Genomic DNA, 17,421 nt, shown 5'->3' with positions numbered 1-17,421 from the left:
ACGACAGCTCTGATGGCCATTCCAGAAAAAGAGCTCCAAAATTGCTTTGAAGGGTGGACTAGGTGCTGGTGTCGGTGCATAGCTTCTCAAGGGGAGTACTTCGAAGGTGACCATAGTGATATTCAGCAAAGAGGTATGTAGCACTTTTTCTAGGATGAGTTTGCGAACTTAATTGTCCAAACTCATATCTTATATTTACATAACATAACAAATATATTTTGCTTTAGTAGGAGTAACTAATTTCTAGATACTGATCCATTTATGTCTAGAATATACTATTTATATCATTATTTTAATAAGTTGTTTTATTACCTATATCTTGTGCTAAGTGTTATACACATCATGTAATTACATCCAGAAGAGCAGAGTTTGTTAGTTTGTGGTGCTATACTTCAAACTCCAGCTAGAGTGTTCTTTGCTAAATGCCATTTGATCAGGTCATTTTTGTGCTTGCAATTTCCAATGACTTCAAGTTAAAAAAATACATATTTTTACTTCTTTGAAGACTTACCACAATGATAGCACAGAAATAAAAAAATAACACCACAACAAATGGGGAATAGACCATCAACGGACAGAAGATTTCAAAAAATTAATGTGAGCTGGGAAACAGAAAACCACAGCTGCAGTGGAGCACAGGAAGTCTGCGCCTACAGTAGACATGGAGTGGTAAAAGCTAAGTTGCTACCCATCGATTTGTGGAACCACAGAAGGTTCTAAGGCTCGCAGATGCCTGGGAAAAGAGCAGCAGTGAGAGGAGGAGAGGCGGAGCTGAACTTGGGGAGATTAACTGAATGTTTGTGTAAGGAACAGTTGGCATCCACATCTACTGAAGCAAGACATTCCTGAAGCCACAAGCAAAAGGGTTCCTCTTGTAGGAAATCAATCCTAGAGCAAAGAATAGCTTTGGTGTCTGCCCTGAAGGGACTCTCTGCTATAATGGTTAGTCCCCTGGCCTAATCACCCTAAATCACCTGAAATCAGGAAAAGCTGCCTTTGTATGCAAAGTTCCCAATCAGCTGTTTATTGTTTCTCTGTTAAATATGAACTTATAACCAAGGATTGTTAGATAGCTAAAGAAAGTTTCCCGCATAAAAAAAGAGAAATAAACATAAGCAAACAGGAAAAAGAAGCTGAACTAGAGGAAATGGGTAACTCAAGGGAAAAAAGTGAACTTTGTAAAGAAACCTAATCATTATAGTAGCCTCAGGGACAGTGAGTAGACATCATATCCACAGAGCAATAATTTTGATTACTATAATAGCAATGTCAATAGCAAAACACATAGAGCTTATTGTATTTCAGATACTGTTCTTAGTGTTTTATGTTTATCAACTCATTTAATATCAGAACTCTGAGACAGGAATACTATTATTATCTCATTTCAGACTAGGACAGAGATACAATTTAAAATTGTTGAAGGTCACAGAGTTACTAAGGGTGAGAGATGGGATTCAAATCCAGTGTGGTTCCAGACCCTGTGCTCTTATTCACTATCATTTTCGGCTTAAAATGAACAACAAACAAAACAAAAACCCCAGGGAATATGAAAGACTCTCAGAAAATAAAAACATCATTTTATATTTCAATCCTCTTATGAATCTTTCTTTGGTTTTGTTTTAAGAACTGAGAGCATTGCCTGAACATAGATTTTAAAAGAAACAGAAAGGGTCATTGAAAAGATGAGAAGACATTAGTTGTTCAGCATGTGATCCTTCACAGAATAACGAAGTTACAGAAGGAAAGAACAAGAAGAAAAAAGGGAAGAAATTACTAAAGACATAATACAAGATAATCTTCTAGAGAGGAAACTCCTCAGATGAAAGTGCTCACATGAAGAGCAGCATCATTAGGAATTGAAAAATGCCAAGAAAAGGAAGAGTGACCCCAAAAGTTATCAGAAGAAAAAAGCAGATGAGCTCCAAAGGACTAACTCAGGCTGGTGATAATGAATTTTAGAAGTCTGTGGAATATCACCTTCCATGTTCAGAGAGAAAACAACTTATGCCCTAGGATCCCAGACAAACTAGAATTCAGATGACACGTGGTTAGATCGGCAGCAATTGCTTCTCCACAGCATATTGTTTAAATATAGTGCCTTTTGTACAACTTTTAACACAAATGATTGTTAAGGCTACTATACAAACAAGTTAGCGAAGTGGTACAAAGTGTCAGTTGTTAGACAGCTCCTCACATAGCGCAGGTAATGAAAATGTGGCACCTTTTATGTATTTTCTCCCTCTTCAATACTGACGCTCCCCCTTTCCCATCAGACCCTGCCCCCAAGCGAGTACCTTCTGATGTTAGATCCTGGAAACACCTCCAATGAATAAAAGAAAAAAACATTTCAAACATGTACAAGTTTAAAAAATTTATCATCCATTTAGTCTTTCTCAAGAAGTTGCTAAGAATATGCTTCCCTAAAGGAGGATGTACAAGGAAAAAGAGAAATATATGTGTTGCCCTAGTACCAACTAGAAGAGCAGGGAAGAGAAGACCCAGGATGACAGTTGTGCAGCCAGAGGATGCGAGGCTCAGTTCCCAGGGAAAACAACAACAACAACAGCAACAGATGTGCAAGATTGTTTCATATAATGGAGAGCTAGAAAGAATTGGGAATATGATAAAGAAAAACAATGCAAGAAAAACAAAGTCAATTTGAAATTTTAAGAAAGCTAAAAAATTGCATAAGCAAGGACATATAACCAAAGAAAACTACTTGGGACTATAATTAAAAATTAATTCATCATATGATTCTGTGTCTGGCACTGTTTTAGCTATGAGAATATATGAGTGAGGGGAAAATAAACCAACAAACTTCAAATATCTTAGTTAAAATAGTAATCCTTGCCTTCTTAAAGCTATAGTCAAGGATGGGGAGAGTGACAATAATTTCAACAATGAAGTGAAACAAAATGTATTATTTGTATTAACAGTAAGTGCTATGGAGAAAATTATAACAAGAAAGGTAAAGCAAGAATGCTAGGGAGGAGGGTTGCTATTTCCTGGAAGATGGCCAGGGACGGCCCTACTGGGCAGCTCCACTTGGGTCAAGAACTTCAGGAAGGGAAGGACCAAGCAATGTGGTCATCTGGGTGAATGAATGGGTGTTCCAGGTGGAGGGAACAGCAAATGCAAAGGTGTTTTCCACAAAATGATATAAATACTTAATTGTGGTTATAAAACAGATGTAAATGGCATCAATTTTAGAAATACAGAAATTAAAATGAGGATAAAACTATAGAGAAGGTGAGTACATTAATATCCTCCACTGACAGGGGACAATCTCAAAGCAGCATCTATAGTTAATGGGACAAAAAATAAAGGTATTAGTGTATTATCCCCAGTTACAACGGAGAAAACAAACAAACAAACAAACAAAAAAGAGATAAAACTAAATAAAGAATGATATAGAAAAGGTGGAGGGGAGTAGGGGAGTGAGTCTGCAATGCCTCCTCTGTGTGTGTGTGTGTGTGTGTGTGTGTGTGTGTGTGTATGAATACACTTATATGATGGATAAAAGTGATAAATAAAAAATTTGATGTGGGAGCAAATTACTTTTACCTGGATAAATGAAGATAAATATCAGAAGGAAAAACAGAAAGAGAAGTGAGGTTTAAGTAGGAAAAGCTGGACCAAAAAACTATTGATTTTCACCGTGTGTATTATCAATTTGAGTTTAGCACACACATCTACACACACACACTCTTTGGAGATGTTCCATTGCTCTTAGGGTAAATATCAGAATCCTAAGAGCAATGGAACATCTCCAAAGAGTGTGTCTTTGGAGATGTTCCATTGCTCTTAGGGTAAATATCAGAATCCTAAACAAAGCCTTCGAGCCTACGGGGCCATGCCTGCCTCACCAGGCTCACCTCATACCTCCCCTCCACTGCTCCCTGCTCTAGCCACACTGTCTTTCTTTCAGTTTCCTGAGCAAGCAAGTCCCTGGACGCTTCTGTCTATGTATTCCTTCCATCCAAAACGTGTCTAGCCAAATACTCCCCAACCCCAGGCTGACTTATCCATTAGGCACAGCAGGCACAAGTGCCTAGGCCTCGCGGTACTTTTAGGGTCCGCGGAATGTTTTCATTTCTTTTAAAATAAGAAGAAAAAAGCCTTTTAGGTCCACGAAATGTTTTAAAGTATATTATTAACATTATATTTTCTTGCAGTATATAGTTGCAGTATATAATTACAATATACATTTTTTAATATATTTTCTGGAGGAAGGAGCCCATGAAGGCAAAGTTTCTAGGGCCCGCAAAAGTCATACTGCGGCCACTACCTATCCTACATCCCAATTCCACTTGACCTTGTGAATCTCACTCATCCCTCAGAGGATCTCAACTAAAATGCCCTTTCTTCAGAGATCCTTTGCCTGATTCTCTCAGGCTATGTGAAGTCCCATTACCTTGTAATCTGGAAATAAAATAAATTATTATGTAATTTTATGTTTAATGAAAGCAGGAATCATGTCTACTCCTTTACCACTATATCCTCAGCACAGAGACTGCATACAGAGACGACACCCTGATGGATTGAGGATTTTCTACTGTGGATCTTTCAAGTCCTTCCTTGTTTGGTTTTCTGATCCTGGATTTGCTATTTACTACTTAATCTCTTGTTGACTCAGTTTCCTCATTTAAAAAATGGGGATGATAATGGAGTTATGAGTAAGAGTATGAGTTAGAATAATACCTGGCATATAGTAAAACCTATTTAAAATATAGTTATTCTTTTTCATGTTATTAGATGATTACTACTACTATTTTTATTACTATTATCATCATTATTCCACTGGGTGAGGTAAGTAAATGTTTTGGTTTGCTAATTCCCATGCTTAAAAAGGGGGGTCATTTTAACAACTTAAGTCACAAAAGGGAAGAGTTAGGGAGAGCACAAAACTGGAAAGACAGAAGGAAACTCAGGTTTTGGTAACTGAAAATACATACTTATACATGAGTTTAAGATTTCAGGGCTTTTGAAATATCCACACTAATCAGTTAATAATTTTACATGATAAGATCAGGCTAGAAGAATACTTTCAGTAAAGAATAGTAAGCCTGAATTCTCTCAAACATAAATTTCCATGAAAATCTAATAAAAATGAGAGGTGGCATTTATTATTATTATTTTTTTAATTTTAAATCTTATTTCCCCTGAATAGATGCTCTACACAGCTGAACACAATTTTCAATAGTGATATTATTTTTTTAGAGTTACAATTTTTTAGACCTAATTTACCTTCTGCAGGTAAATAAAAATACACATCCCAAAGCAGTAAAAATAAAAGAGTAACAGTCCATGGAAAACCTACCAAGGGTTTTGTTTTGGTAAGCAGTTATGTTTTCATTTAAGTTTCAGACTCCTGAGATAACCCTTGGATAAAGTGACAGACTAGGGTTTGATTTCCTCTGGTATTTCAAACAATATTCCACAACCCAAGGACCATTTTTTTGAGAATAAATGGCTGGCTGGGAGCATCAATGTCCTGAGGCTTTGCCTCAGGCCTGTAATCTCACCTAACCATTATTCACCATCCCCCAGAAATGCCTCAAGCTAAAATTGTGAGTGCTATTTAGAACTAAACTTGCAAATTCATTTTTGAAAATTCTTTTTTCTTTTATGATTTCCTTTTTTTGTCTAACTCCTAAGCACTTTTAGATATCAACTGCAGCAAGCATGAAAAACCTAGAGCAATAGCCGATCTGTTTGAAGTGTTGCTTTCCTTACTAATTTATTAAAGAAGATATTTTAATAATAAAAATGCTTAAGGACTACACTGCATAACACATGTAACTGGATACATAAAGTCCTTAAAGGGGATATGAAAAGCAGTGATAACAGAGAAGAGTTTGGTAAATTTAGAATTTTGTAATATAGTTCTTGTAAGCCATCTTTTAAATTTGAAAAACCAAAATAATTTTAATAAATGCAAAAATGAAATGGGGGATGCAATACTTCCCTGACAATCAGACAATAAGCTAGAGTCAAAATCATGCCACAAATTTCTTTAATTAGACCTTTCACTTTTTAACTTAGGATGTAAAAAATATTATTTCTTGCCTCCTCTCTTGCCAAAAATTTCCATTTTTGCTTTATTTCTAGGCTTGATCATTGCAATCCTTTCTGTGTTCTTCGCATAACTCTGTCTGCTTGAGTTGATAGTGAAGTACAATTTATTACTGATTATAACATATCTCCTCTTGTAAGAACAGCAATTAAGAGTGAGGGCTATGTGTCCCAGACTGCCTGGAAATTAGAGTCAGATTCCTTATCTCTATAAAGGGGATACTAATAGTTCTTACCTCAAATATACTGTGAGGATTAAATGAGATAAATGATTTTAAATATTTTATAGGTTGTCGGCTAAATGGTAAGCACTCAGTAATTGTTAGTTATTGTTGTTGATAACTTTTTAGAACCTTTTATTTACTTCTTAAATGTTCTGAGAAAACTGGGAAAAAACATTTCTGTGACTCTGGACAAACTTGAGTTAAACTCCCTGCTCTTTTGATTTCTCATTCACAAAATGATATGATCTGACAAATTAACCTAAAGGTCTCTCTTAACTATTAAAACTTACATGAGTTTACTTAACTATGACTAAGTTCAGACTTATTTTCCTTCTTTGCTTTTAATATACAGAGATTGCATTGACAATTCTATTTCCAGTTGAGACTAACTTTGTTTTGTAGCATTCTTCGAATAAGAACCACATCTTGCAATCCTCTGTACTCTAAGCATTAGTAATCACAGGATATTTTCTTAATTTCCTATGAACTATTATACTCACTATTAAACCCCACATAAGACCCCAAAAAAGTATTGCTTTCTTCTGAACTGATATCTTAAAAATGAATCAGATATTAATCACATATAACACATAAAGTTTTGTATTCAGTCTAATCCAAGAATTTAAAAAACCTGTTACGTTCCTGGAGAGACATATATAAAGTCTTACTCAAAAGACTTGGGAAAGTCCCTATTAATAGAGTAACACAATTCACAATTTACGACAGTACCTTCTGACGACAGAAAAATAAAATTTATATCAAGGAGTAAAAAGAGTTATAGCTTCTAACAAAGCATAACTTTAGCAAAAATGGGAACAGACTTTTTATTAAGAAATAACTTTAGTAACAACAAAGAAGTATGGGTCATACAGATGTGTATATTTAATCCATGAGAAATGAGCAACGTTTTCATAAGTATTTAGTATAATTAAATTATTATTGAAGGTATTTTAAAATCCTAAGTTACATAATATTAATCTTAGCTAAGGCTGATGTTTGGTTTAACTTTATAAGTATGATGCAGTGGAAATCAGTGATTTCAGCAAGACAAACTATGGCAGATGTAAAACACAGCTTAGGTGAAATTACCTCCAGGGTCACTCATATATTGAAATATTAAAAAATGAAATGATTTAATGTCTGAATTTGCTTCAAAATAATACAAGAGGTTTAAATGAAATAAGATTAACCCACAAATTCTTAATTATTGAGGTCAGATTAAGGTACATGGGGGTTCATTACACTAATCTGCTAAATCTTTCATGTTTGAAACTGTCTATAATAAACAGTTTTTAAAAAAGTCAATCACAGACACCAAAACCAGAATCTGTGAAGAAGATGACAGATTTAACCTCATAAAATGCTAACCTGACATGGAAAAACAAAACAAAACAAAACAAAAAACCCACACAAAACAAAAACGAAACATCATAACAAAACATAAAAAAAATAAAAAAGCTTAATTGTAACACATGTGATTTATAGTGTTAATATTCTTAATATGATTCTTGATTCTAATCAATCAAGAAAGAACATCAAAGAACCCAAGAAAAATGTCAAATGGGGCATAAATGAGATGGTCATAAAAGAATACGGGGGTGTCAAAAAAATGTATACACATTTTAAGAAAGGAAAAAACTGTATTAAAATTGTAATATTCAATATATACCTATAACAAAAGATGAACACAAGTCATGTGTATATATTTTTTTGGCACCCCCAGTATAAAGGACAAGTTAAAATATAAAAAGATATTTATCTCACTAGTAATCAAATAAATGAAAATTAAAATGCCATATACTTTTCTCATTTCAGTTTTACTTAAAAACAAAAACAGTTAATATTAAATGACAATATTATGGAGAAAGTAAGTGGCACTCTCATACACTGTTGGTGCAAATGCAAACTGGTAGAGGCTTTCATCATATTTACCCTTTGATCCACCTATTCCAGTTTTAAGAATATAACATAAGCTAGTATTATCCAAAGTTTTAAGTGGGATGTTGTCAGATGTTATTGTGTGTGTGTGTGTGTGTGTGTGTGTATGCATGCATGCGCATGAAAGCCTAAATTTAATTTTAAATGTAAATATATATAATGACATCTAAAATTTTTTTCCCTTTTAAAATTTTCCTTTGCTTTTAAAAAAATAGACTTTATTTTTTAGAGATGTTTCAGGCCCACAGCCTGAAAAACTGAGTAGAAAGTACAGTGATTTCCTATATGCTCCCTTACCTCCCACATATACTTCTCCAACATCAACATCCCACAGACAGATGTTATTTAAAGAATGGATTCTAGAATCAAATAAGTTTGATTTCTATACCTTAGTATACTACTGTACATTGGTATTCTCCAAGATGGTGGATAATAAACAGTATTTCTTTATGTTATAGGCCACGGAACCCTTTTATCAGAGAGCACGCTTAGAAACTGAGGTTCTGCAATACATACTTCTGGAAATTGTCCTAAAAAATCATTAAAAGGTGTATGTACAAGGATGTTCACTGAAGTCATGTTAACCATGGGGAAAAGTTGGAAACATCCCAAATACTGAAGAATTGGAAAGCAGTTACATAATTTATGTTATAGCCTTAAACTAGAATATTATACAACCATCAATAATGGTAATGGCGATGATATTATTGACATGAAAAATGCTGCAAAAACTTGCTAAGAAAAAGCAGTCTAGACAAAGAGCATTTATAGCCTATTGCTTCTAGTCATAATCATAATTATTATATAGACACATATGTTAGGCATATATACATATCTTCATATCAATAAATTCAGAAAGACATACAACAAAATATAAAGAATTGTTATCTCAAGATGGTATGATTACTATACTTTTCTGTATTGTCTTATCTTTTTTTTTACAATGAACATGTATTAATTTTATAATAGAAATGTCAGAGCAATATGATTATGTGTCTTAACTGTTCAGCATTTTAATCTTAATAAAAATTAAGTTCACAGACAAGAAAACTATAACTGTATAAAAAATTCATGGGAGAAAACACAATTCCTACCTTCTGGAGAGAAACTGATAAAAACATAAGTGCTGTGAGACTCAGCAGCGCAATGGAGGCAGTAAATCTCTAGATGCCGTATGCCTTTATGAGTCCCTATAAGGGAATACCGCTTCTCTCTGTAACAAATAACATAGACACACACGTTTACTTAAAGGAGAGCTGAATGGAAACTACCTTTAAGTGCAGATTGGAGACTTACAGGCTGTCTGTTTTCAGGAGGGGACTCATATGAGTATATAAACAGTTTGAAATGGTACCACTCACTTACTTGCTGTATGACCTTGGAAAAACTATCTTCCCTGTGCTTCATTTTCCTCATCTGTAAATGGGGATAATAGGACCGAACTAGAAGGGTTGTTATAAAGATTAATAGTCATCAAATTATTACAACAGTGTCCGATACAAAAGTATATGCTATATATGTGGTTTAAGAAAATAAGTACCTGGGTGTTGTTGGTTATATTACTAGAGATCCTTCACAGAGCATATTACTGTTAGTGGCATTTTACTTCTGTTCACATCTCAACTAATTCCTACCATAATGATGTGAGGTAGACATCATTTCCATCTGGCAGTCAGCTTTGCAAATCAGAAACTTGGTTATATCAGCTCCCCAAACTGTTACAAACAAACTCACAAGAAATGCATAAATTTAAAAGGGGAACTTTTTTGTTTGTTCCAAAATGGATATCCAGCAGGTTGGATAAAATACTATTTACTGACACCTGGTCTATTTAAGTACCAACCCACTTAAAAATGACCTATTGGTATAAAATTAAAGCAGAGAGAATTGAAAACTCAAATTTTGCTTCCATCAAGCAATAATAGTGTGTTTCTCTACTGTGTTAACAATTTCCTCTCACTCTTTATAAGATACTTTGAGATGGCATATCATCATCAGTGGCGTATTCTTGCCAAGAATGTTTAATCTGAACCTAATAAAAAATTACAGAAAAATCTAAATTAAGGGACATCTTACAAGCAATTGGCCCAGATGTTCAAAAAACATCAATATCATGACACAAAAAGACTGGGGATTTTTTTTCAGATTCAAGAAAATTAAATGGATATGACAACTGAACACAATATACGATCAGTAGTTGGATCTTGGATTGAGGCAAAAAAAGACAGCTATAATTAATGGGAAATGGAAAAATTAAACTACAGACTTAAAAAATCTCTATTGGTTAATACATTTAAAGTTAACTTAGATGATTTATTCTTATAGGTAAAATTATTCATTCATGCATATATATTCATCATAATTTAATAAGTACTTATTCAATGTGATAAGCGTGCAAATAACAAAAATTCTTGTAATAGGCCATAAAATATACACTTGGTTTGGCCAAAGGGGTCAGGTGAAGGGTAGTGAGGACCCCTTTATCTCAGTCTGGCAAGTTAGCAAAATAGCTAAACTACCATCTGTTATATTTGGGACTTAGGCTATCTTCCTACTGAAGTATTTTCCCTTCAAATGGAAGTAAAAGAATTCAGAATGTTGGAGCAGGTTGCTATTTCATGCAGCCTTCAGTAAATTCTACAAGAAAGAGTGACACATCAGGAAGCAAAGAAGGGAAAAAAAGATAGCTTTGCCAAAAGAGCTACTTTTTGTGTGTGGCTGAGAATCAGATGATCTGGAGCCTGGCAGAATTGAAGAAGCCAAATTATAAATGTTGTATAATGATCTTTTATTTTTTTTTGAATAAATTATTTGCATAATAAAGAATTTGAAAGATATAAAAAGGCAGTGAAAAATTCCTCTTTCTGTCTTGTCCCCCAAACATCTGTTTTCCCTCCCCAGAGGCAACCCCTGAAATCAGATACATGTATCCTTCCAAAAATGTTTAAAGCACTGCCATACCTACACATGTATTTACAGAAACGAAGCAGGTTATACACACTGTTCTCTACCTTGCTTTCTTCACATAATTTGTTCTGTCAATTGATCATTTCAGTACATTCAAAGCTGCCTCATTACATACTCTCATTATAAAGCTTACAGAATAAAAACTATAGAGTAGACGAGAATGCGAGGCTATAACAGATGTTTTCCCATGCAGGGGAAATAAGATACTGACCACCAGGCAGGAAAGAGCACTGAACAGTCTGAGCGCAGAGTACTGAGGATGATGACTGAGGAAGGTACCTGGGAGGGATTGTGTGAAGACATCTTTGGACTCAAAGCATGCCAGTGTATTGTGGCGGAACCCCTGAAAAGTTACTGAAGCCTTTGCCACGAGAGTGGAGGCCAAGGTGTCTAAGGCTGATCTGGCAGACATAAAGGAGACTGAGGTTTGAAGAAATGGGGCAAAGAGTGCATGGTCCTTTCAACTGGAGACCAAGGGAGGACCGTGGCAGTTGATCCAGTGGATGAAGTCCAGAGGCCAAGTAAGAGGAACTCTACCTCAGCAGATGCTGCCAAATGGTGCCAAAATGTCAGGGGCCAAGCAGGGACTCAGCAGAGGTAAACAAGCAGAGAGACGAGTGAGGAATCCCCTATTCACCCACTGACGGCAGGATGATATGAGTCTCCCAGGAACTTGGGGAAGAGTAGAAGGGAGGGAGAGAATAAGGGGTAGGGGAAGAATCTTAGTTTAAAGCCTAAGTTGACTCAATTTTAATCCAGGAGTGATCAATCTTACCCATCGGTAAGATGAGGTTTTCCTTTATCTGTGGAAATGGTGGTGGTGGTAGTGGGGAATACCAGGAAAAGGGGTTTGTGAGATAACTCAATTTTAGATATAGGCAAAAGATGTTTTACACACTCAAGATAAACAATGATAAAATTTAAATCTACATAGTCAGCTCACAGGGTTGTTATAAGGATTCAATGAAATGGCTGTGTGAAAATGTACCAACAATAAATGTGTGATTTTCTCATTACAATTACTGATAGTAACCTTTCATTGACTTCTTATCAGGTTCTTGGGACTGCATAATTCCAGATTTTATTATGCACATTTACTTCTAAAGAGTACTAGCTTTGAAATAAGTGAATCCTGAGTTCAATTTCTATCTTTGTCACCCACTCCCTATATGAGTTTGTGGAAGTAACTTAACTTCTCTGAGTCTCTGGCTATTTATTCATAAAACATAGTGTGATAATAAAAAATTATTTCATACACATATTAAGATACACAAATAAGGTAATTCAACGTACTAGCACATTACCCCACAGTTAGTGGACCTACATACTTTCTCTAAAGTTTAAACTATGCTGTCCAGTTTTGCCTTTGGAACATTTAATCTTCTTGTCCTATGTCCTGATTATAAGGGGTTGAGTTCGGTAATATATGGCTCCCAGTTATTGTTCCCAGGCCAAGGGAGCAATATACATTCCCACATTGCTGTGAAGGAAGCAGCTCATATAATAATAAAATCATTTAAATATAAAATATATGATATATAAACAGCAAACTCCTCAAATCTTACTGAGTATTGGAACTGAATATTTTGATTCCTGTTTTCTCCAAATAGAAATTGTCTTTTTACAAAAGGTATTTATCTCAAATATAACAAGTATTAAAAAGAAGAAACTATTGAGTAGATAAAATCAACAATATTGACTTCGGGTTAAAGATGGTAGATTGAATATACACGTTTAACTTCATCCCTTTTCAATGCTACACTAAAATACAATATTAAATATTTTATTAAAAAACATAAACCAAGAAAGAAAAGCAGAATAGAGATGAATGATAGTAACTAAAATTTGGAAGCTAGAAGGCAGAACTATAGTTAACTGACCTAGCAGACCCAAGCAAGTTGAATCCTAAACCAGCAGTTGGTGAAGCCAGGATACAATTTATTTGCACTACAGTTTCCAAAAAACTTAGGAATTGGTGGCACCCAGACTTATGAAAGTGGGTTAAAGGTGGAAATAAGAGCAAGCCTGGTTGGAAGTCTATTTAAGAATTAGTCCTTTGTGGGCCGGCTGAGTGGCTCAGTGGATTAGAGTGTGAGCTCTGAGCAACAGGGTTGCCAGTTAGATTCCCATATGGGCCAATGAGCTGCGCCTGAGCTGAGCTGCCAGTGGGTGGCAGGATGGCTCAGCTGGTGAGAACACGTGCTCGTAACAACAAGGTGGCTGGTTCGACTCCTGCATGGGATGGTGGGCTGCATACCCCGCCCCGCAACTAGAGAGAAAGCAGCGACCGGACTTAGCGCTTAGCTTGCGCCCTCTACAACTAACATTGAAGGACAATTTGACTTGGAGTTGACGGGTCCTGGAAAAACACAATGTTCCTCTTCCCCAATTCCCCAACACTGTTCTCCTCAAGTCCCCAATAAAATCTTAAAAAAAAAATAATTAGTCCTTTGCACTCCATTTTTACCATTCACAACTGGACAAGTATCCTTCCCTTTCTCATCCCAGCAGAAGACTAAATGTTTATTCTTTGGAGAATTCTGGAGGGCAGAGTACTCTATGAAAATGGAACTGAATGACATTTTATATGATGAATATTGAGACTCCCAAGTTCTCTTCTACTTGATTTGCAGAATGCTAATAGCCTATTTTATAACCTCTTGGCAGGAGAGTGGAAGACTCTTCTTTGGTGACTCTAACTGGACTAAAAAGAAAGGTATCCAATAAAACGATATTGGGGGTTCTTGAAAAAAAAAAGCATAGTCACATCTAGGGAATTCACAGTTTTAAGCCCCAATTACATGTTATCTAGGCATTCCTCTTTCTTACTACCTTAAATGTGAGCTGATAGCCAATGACCACTAAATATCTGAGGAGACCTCTAATGCGAAAGAGAAAGCCTTAGAAGAAACAAACAGGAAGGCAATAGAACTAACTATTCAGGGAAATAAAGTTTCAAAAAAATTATCTTCAAAGAGATAAGAGAAGAACTGCATCCATGAAACAAGAACAAATTGATTTCTTTTTAAAAAAGGAACAAAGAAAGTGCTGCCAAAAAATAATTACGATAGAAATGGAAACTGCAATGGAAAGGTTGGAAGATATCCCAGCAAGTAAAGAGACTAAGAGAAAGGACAGAGGAGAGAAAGGATAAGAAATTTAGCAGAGCAGTCTACGAAGTTCAACATTCAAATAACAGAAAGAAAAGGGAAAACGGAGAGAAAGAAAGCATCAAAGAAATAATTCATGAAAATTTTCCTGAATTAAAGAACATGAATTTCTAGATTAAAAGGGCTCACTGAGGGTCTAGTAAAATGAATGAAAATAGATCCCCAACAAAGCACATCATAATAAAATTTCAAAGCACTGGGACAAAAAAAATATATAGTAAAAGTTTCCAGAAAGAAAAAAATATAGAGAACAGAAATTAGATGGTCTTCCAACTTTTCAGCACTGGATGACTGTTAAAAGACAATGGAGAACATGAAAATTCTGAGAGAAAATGAATTCAACCAGAAAGTCTGTACTTAGCCACAATATCAATCAAATGTCAGTAAAGCATAAACATTTTCAGACAGGCAAGATCAAAGCTACCGGTAGAAGTACCCCATCAGGATGAGAGAGTAAATGAAGAAGGAAAAGACATTAAAAACAGGAGATCCACTTCAAAACAGGGACAAAAAGAAGCCCCAAGGTGATAGTAAAAGGGGATCTGTACTATGAGGGACAGAGGTGACAGCTGAATCAGAAACAAGAACATTGGAAACCAAACAAATGAAAAATAAGCCAATTATTAATTTTAGGGAAATGAGAGAATTAGATACATGGTATGGTTCATCCACAAAGAGTTGATATAACTATAAAATGTATAAAATTGAATATTAAATTCAAAATCATGATACAACTATATTGAGAAGATGGTGTATTTGCAATGATGGTGTGGGGAATATAAAATAAGTCTACAGTTTCCATAGTGTTAAATTCATAGATTATATGTGAAGCTGAAAAAAAATCAAGAAGTGGAAGTATAATCATGTTATTTAGAGATATTCTTTTCATAAATACCAAAGGTAACAGCAAAAAGCAAAACAACAAAAAAGCCCAAACTAACAAAAAAAACAAACCAAAGTCATCACTTCTCGGAATTGGAAAAATGCTGAAAGGAGGTGCAGAGCAGAGAGCTGCTATTTTTGTTTTTAAATAAGTCTTGTAGGACTACTCAATTTTTTAATACTATGTGCATGTGTAACTGATAAATACAAAACAAAACAAAAATAGCATAAAATTAACATTAACAATACTATATGGAAACTCAGGAGGTGTTTATAAATGCTTAAATGTGGTTGTATATGAACTGTATCATATAACCTATTAAGGTAAGTTTCTAGAAAATAGCTGTTTTCAATAGATGCCAAACATCCGCAATGGCAGCCAACAACTGTTAACAATGAAAATAAAAAAACAGGCACAGCACTGCAGTGGGTTCTGGACGTCCTGGGTTTAAATCAGCTCTACCTCTTCCTAGTTATATAATCTTAGGTAAGATATTAAACCTCTTTTTGATTTAGCTTCCTCATCTGTAAAAATCCTTATTTCATAGGGTTATTAAGTGTTAATTGATGTATTCCAGGAACAGTGCTTAACTTAGCACAGTGCCTGAGACACTGGTTAATAAATATTAGCTATTTTACATAATTATAAGCCCAATTCCTAATTCTGGATCGTAAGAATCATGCCCATTGTACCCCCTTCTCCCATTCTCTTGCACAGACTTTGGGACATTTTCCACACATGTCTTGTTCAACCACTCCACAGAGATCAGACTCAGTTATCACCCTAAACTCAATCATGCCTGGTTCATGTCAAAACATAGACTAGAAATAAATGTCACAGCTGGAACCAACTCTTTTTTCTTACCCACTGTTGCTTCCCTTTTCCTTTAAGGCAGCCCGGACCAGGATTTGTAACCAGAAGACCTCACTTTGGGTAGCTCATTTAGCCTCTCTGAACATCCATTTTCTCATCTGTGAGGTGCAGATGATAATGAAGTTTGCCTCCCACCATGCTTTCCTGCTACTTCTGGTAACTGGATAATGACTTTCGTTTGGACAACTCACCCGTTCCCCAGCTCTAGAGGTGGGCCTACCTGCCAAAGAAAGTAAATATATCCCTTTCTCCCTCTGTCCACAGTGATATGTCCAAGATAGGTACTTAATCAAATCAGGAGAGTGACACTCAAAACTGTCAGGGTCACCAAGTGGGAGGTTGAAAATGGAGCCAATCCAGAGGGTAAGAGTTTGGAGCCCCAAATTAACCTATTTAAAGACCATACCATCGTATCTCTTTTTGGTCCGAGCCTGACTGTGTGTGTGTGTGTGTGTGTGTGTGTGTGTGTGTGTGTGTGTGTGTGTGTGTGTGTGTGGAGGACGGGAGGGAGGACAGTTCTTCACTGCAACCAAATGCATCTTAACTCCTACCTACCTTGTTAAGTATTATGTCTACTGTTTGTAGGGTCAACTGAGATAATATATATATTTGGTAAACATGAAGTAGTATGAAAATGCTAATTGTTATTATCATAATTTTTAATAACATCAGCACAACTTCTTCACAAGCAAACTACACCTTGAAACAGTTATAACTTATTTTCACAAAAATCAAATTACCCTATTAAAAGTCTGGAAATGTTAGATGTTAGATGTTGATGTGAACATTTATTTTGTATAAAAATATAAAAATGTACAATTGTTGTTCAAGTCATTCCACGTAATGCACGTGACAGCAGCTCAGCTGGCTTCCTTATCCATCAAACTTAAAAGGTTAGGCTGGTACCCTGCCCCCTGAATCTCTATTTTACCCTTTGATATTTATGGTTGTATGCTCCACAAACATCTTTGAACTTTTTGAAAATATGTATTCTGTACTAATTACTTACAAGTGAATTTTATCAGACTTAATTGGTAAACTCTGGAGTAGTACAATCGTTTTATTATTTATAAATAAAACACTAAAGGTAAAACACTAAAGGTAAAAAAATGGTACCTAGTTCCCATAAAATTTGATTTTATAAACTTGTAAAATAAAGTATTCTGAAATCAGAATAAAAATGGAAAGTAAATGGACATTCCAAATAAGCTCAAAGGCTTTAAAAAGGCATTTGTTTTCTTAAGTCGATCTATCTCTTCTGGTCTATAGGATTAATTTGACTGGGGATTCT

At 35.2% G+C, this 17,421-nt stretch overlaps 1 protein-coding gene across 7 annotated transcripts in view; it reads right to left on the bottom strand.

Moving 5' to 3' along the window:
- The window catches only part of MBD5 (methyl-CpG binding domain protein 5), a 136,398-nt gene extending 126,937 nt beyond the window's left edge, over positions 1-9,461 (bottom strand). For 6 of the 7 annotated variants that reach the window (XM_019646532.1, XM_019646541.1, XM_019646539.1 and 3 more), the window contains exon 1: positions 9,332-9,455. The gene's annotated coding sequence lies outside the window, so the exon portion shown is untranslated. Of the gene's footprint in view, positions 1-9,331 lie in introns of all 7 variants that reach the window. The other variant, XM_019646542.1, reaches the window with a different exon arrangement.
- Between the last annotated feature and the right edge of the window lie 7,960 nt (positions 9,462-17,421).

The sequence above is a fragment of the Hipposideros armiger genome, unplaced genomic scaffold (assembly GCF_001890085.2).
Source record: "Hipposideros armiger isolate ML-2016 unplaced genomic scaffold, ASM189008v1 scaffold_104, whole genome shotgun sequence".
NCBI lineage: Eukaryota > Metazoa > Chordata > Mammalia > Chiroptera > Hipposideridae > Hipposideros > Hipposideros armiger.
The sequence above is the reverse complement of the archived record's forward strand: the minus strand, read 5'-3'. Positions and strand labels throughout refer to the sequence as shown.